Consider the following 5,013-nt stretch of genomic DNA (forward strand, 5'->3'; position numbering starts at 1 on the left):
GAGACTGTGACTCAAAGACACATCCGTCTGTCTGTGGGTCTATCTGTCTGTCTGTGTCTCTATCCGTCTGTCTATATCTCTATCCATCTGTCTGTATCTCTATCCGTCTATCTGTGTGTCTATCCGTCTGTCTATATCTCTATCCATCTGTCTGTGTCTCTATCTGTCTGTCTGTGTCTCTATCCGTCTGTCTGTATCTCTATCCGTCTGTCTGTGTCTCTATCCATCTGTCCGTGTCTCCATCTGTCTGTCTGTGTCTCTATCCATCTGTCTGTATCTCTATCCATCTGTCTGTGTCTCTATCCGTCTGTCTGTGTCTCTATCCATCTGTCTGTGTCTCTATCCGTGTGTCTGTATCTCTATCCGTCTGTCTGTGTCTCTATCCATCTGTCTGTGTCTCTATCCATCTGTCTGTGTCTCTATCCATCTGTCCGTGTCTCCATCTGTCTGTCTGTGTCTCTATCCATCTGTCTGTATCTCTATCCATCTGTCTGTGTCTCTATCCGTCTGTCTGTGTCTCTATCCATCTGTCTGTGTCTCTATCCATCTGTCCGTGTCTCCATCTGTCTGTCTGTGTCTCTATCCATCTGTCTGTATCTCTATCCATCTGTCTGTGTCTCTATCCGTCTGTCTGTGTCTCTATCCATCTGTCTGTGTCTCTATCCATCTGTCTGTGTCTCTATCCGTCTGTCTATGTATCTATCCGCCTGTCTCTGTCTCTATCCATCTGTCCGTGTCTCCATCTGTCTGTCTGTATCTCTATCCATTTGTCTGTGTGTCTATCCTTCTGTCTGTGTATCTATCCATCAGTCTCCATCTATCCATCTGGCTCCATGTCTGATCTGCTGACACTGGAAGCTTTTTAAAGGCTCGGGTGCACGTGTCTGATCTCAGAGATCAGATCAGATCAGGTGTTAAATAATTTTGCTGTGGTTTCTACTGCACTGACGGTGTTGTGGCTCCATCTAGTGTTGATCAGTGGTGTTACACTTCTCTCCTTCAACATTGCCATCATCATCTTTCTAGCAGTCAGGAGGAGTTGGTGAGTTTATTATGAAATCTGTATTTTATTAGTTATTTCTCTGTTTTCTCTGCTGTTTGAGTTTACTCTGCTGTAGAGGAAATAATCATTTATCACCTCGTTTTGAGTCTTTACTCTGTTATTACTCCATTTATACTGTATATACACTATATAGCCACTATATATTGGGACACCCCTTAAATCATTGAGATCAGGTGTTGTTTTTCAGGGGTTGGACTCGGCCCCTTAGTTCCAGTGAAAGGAACTCTTAATGCTTCAGCTTCATACCAAGACATTTTGGACAATTTCATGCTCTTTGTGGGAACAGTTTGGGGATGACCTTCTTGTCCTGCTCCTTGGCTGTCAGATGTGCCTCACAACAATCAGAGAGAACTATGAACAGCAGAGAGGAAGTGGAAGAAATCTCGACTGGACGCAGATCTCACCTCTTATCGTACGCTTCTGTCCAGATTCTCTTCAGACGTGACTTCTGACAAGACTTCCTATTACAAGGAAAAGCTTGAAGCTTCTGCACAAGATCCCCAAAAGCTCCACAACATCTCTGCACCACTCAACCCTCCAGTTCCACCTGCTCCATCCTCCCTGACCGCTGAAGATTTTGACACTTTTTACACAGAGAAGATTGAGAAGACCTTCACATCTGCCCCAACTTCATCAACATTAATTCAATTGAATTTATTTGTATAGCGCCTTTTACAATGAACATCGTCTCAGAGCACAAAAGAAAATAAACAGAGAAAGGAAAGGGGAAAAAAATTAATAACTACATAACTAGAAATAAAAATAAATTATTAAATTAAATTAAATTATTTTAGCCTTATTTTATTTTATCCCTAATGAGAAGCCTGTGGTGACGGTGGTGAGGAAAAACTCCCTGGATGATCTGAGGTAGAAACCTTGAGAGGAACCAGGCTCAGAAGGGAACCCATCCTCATTTGGGTGACACTAAACAGAAAATAATGTAACTGTAGCTGATTAATGTCTTTTCTACAACGGCAATCAATGACCCATGAGGAACTATTAGGTCAGTGTAGTTTCTAAGGTCATTATAAACACTAGTTCTTTGCTGTCACAAGCTGACAGATGAAATGGCAGATCTGTGATGGTGTGAAAGTCCCCAAGTGTCTCTGTCCATGGCTGTCTCCTGGTCCACACAGATCCATCCACAGCATCAGTGGGCACCACCAAGTGGCGAGACTCTGACCAGGGGTAGGGCAGTGGTCACAATGGAAACTGGCAAACACTGTGACTCAGGAGTGGGGTGTATAGCTCCACAGAGAAAGACAGAGAGAGAAAGAGAAAGATATTAAGTATGATTCTGATCATGTGATGTTTAAGGACAATGTAGAATTATGTGTAAAGTGCAGGCAGGGACTCTGGCAAGACTAGCTATGACATCATAACTAAAAGGGAGAGCCAGAAGGTGACAGACATGAAGGCTTCCCAGGACATAAAGCGTCCAACCACTTCACAGTCAGCAAACCTGAGCGACTTGAGAGGGTGGTAAGATGACAGCATCCAACACATCCCACATTACACAGTCAGGACAAATCATCCAGTCCTGCAATCCTACCACCTGCCCACTGGATCCAAATCCCTTCCACTATGCTCCAGACTATCTCGTCTGACCTTCTGCCCTTCATCACCACAGTCATCAATGGATCCATAACATCTGGTCAGGTACTAACTGCCTTCAAGAAAGCAAGGGTTATCCCCATACTGAAGAAACCTGCTCTGGATCCCTCTGACATCAGTAACTACAAACCAGTATCACTTTTCTTATTTCTTTCAAAAATTCCTGAAAGATTGTTTATAATCAGCTGTCTGACTATCTCCTGCAGAATAACCTCCATGATCCCAAGCAGTCTGGCTTCAAAGCAGCACATTCTACAGAGACTGCCCTTTTGGCGGTCACTGAGAAACTACATGCTGCTTCATCGGTCCTCATCCTCCTCCACCTTTCTGCAGCATTTGACACGGTTAACCACAAGACTCTCTTGTCCACTCAGGAGTCTTGGATTTTGTGGAACAGCATGGGAATGTTTTGCTTCCTACCTGGATGGTCGCTCATATCAGTTAACATGGAGGGGATGGACATCTGCTCCACACAGACTCTCTACTGGTGTCCCACAAGGCTCAGTTCTTGGTCCTCTCCTTTTCTCCCTCTACACTCAATCTCTTGGTGAACTTATATCCTCACATGTATTTTCATACCACTGCTATGCTGATGACACCCAACTTATCTTCTCCTTCCCTCCCTCAGATACCACGGCTTCTGCTCGGATCTCAGCGTGTCTGGAGGACATTTCATCCTGGATGACCGCTCATCAGCTGAAACTCAATCCCAGCAAAACTGAACTGCTGGTCATCCCAGGTGATTCATCCCCAGCCCAGGATCTTGCATTATCTCTGAACAACTCTCCTTGTCCTCCCATGTTGCTAATGTGGCACACTCTTGTCGGTTTCTTCTGTACAACATCAGAAGGATTTGGCCATTTCTATCCACATAGGCTATTCAAGTGCTTCAGCCTCTGGTCATTTTGAGACTGGACTACTGCAGCTCTCTACTGGCAGGTCTTCCTCTGAATGCAATTCATCCACTGCATATGATCCAAAATGCAGCTGTGTGACTTGTTCTCATCCTGCCTAAGTTCTCCCACCACACTCCCCTGCTCCTCCTCCACTGGCTTCTGGTAGCTTCATCAGATTCAAAACACTGACCCTCACCTACAAAGACAAGAATGGACCAGACCTCAAAGATCTTATTACTCCTCACACTTACCCCCGATCCACTAGCACTGCTCCACTGGTCCCACCATCTCTCAGGGTAAAAGTCTACATCTAGACTCTTCTCTGTTCTGGCACCAAGGTGGTGGCCTAGATGTCCGGACAGCCGAGTCACTGACCGTCTTCAAACAACGTCAAAAGAGACCTACCTCTTCCTGAAGCACTTAAACTAGCTCTTATTTTTTCCTGTTTGTTTTAAGTATTGTTGTATGCTGTATGTTGATTTTTGTTTTGTTTTTCTTTTAAAAGAAGAACGTTTTAGACTGAGTCTGTAACCTATTGAACCAGTGTTAATGCATTCATCGATAGATTCTTAAAGCACTTTTGTACGTCACTCTGGATAAGAGAGTCTACCAAATGCCAGAAATGTAAATGTTACAGTGCTGTGAAAAGGTTTTTGCCCCCTTCCTGTTTTTTTTTTTGCATATTTAAGCACACTTAAAAGATTCAGATCATCAAACAAATTTTAATATTACACAAAGATAATGTAGTAAATACAAAATGTAGTTTTTAAATGATGGTTTCATTTATTAAGGGAAAAAAGCTGGCCCCGTGTGAAAATGTAATTGCCTCCTAAATCTAATACCTGGTTGTTCCACCCTTTGCAGCAACAACTGCAGTCAAGCGTTTGTGATAACTGGCCATGAGTCTTTCACATCGCTGTGGAGGAATTTTGGCCCTCTCTTCTTTGCAGAATTGTTTTAATTCAGCCACAGTGGAGGGTTTTCAGGCATGAATGGACTGTTTAAGGTCATGCCACAGAATCTCAATTCCGGACTTTGACTTGGCCACTCCATTTTGTTTTTCTTCAGCCATTCAGAGGTGGACTTGCTGGTGTGTTTGGGATCATTGTCCTGCTGCATAACCCAAGTACGCTTGAGCTCGAGGTCACAATCTGACGGCCAGACATTCTCCTTCAGGAGTTTCTGATAGAGTGCAGAATTCATGGTTCCATCAGTTATGGCAAGTCCAGGTCCTGAAGCTGCAGAGCAGCCCCAGACCATCACACTACCACCACCATGTTTGACTGTTGGTATGATGTTCTTTTTATAAAATTCTGTGTTGGTTTTACTCCAGATGTAACAAGACACACACATTCCAAAAAGTTTAACATCTGTCTCATAGGCCAAAAATCTTGGGGATAATCAAGATATTTTTTGGCAAATGTGAACACAATTGAAGAA

Source organism: Hemibagrus wyckioides, linkage group LG28, assembly GCF_019097595.1.
Source record: "Hemibagrus wyckioides isolate EC202008001 linkage group LG28, SWU_Hwy_1.0, whole genome shotgun sequence".
NCBI classification, from domain to species: domain Eukaryota; kingdom Metazoa; phylum Chordata; class Actinopteri; order Siluriformes; family Bagridae; genus Hemibagrus; species Hemibagrus wyckioides.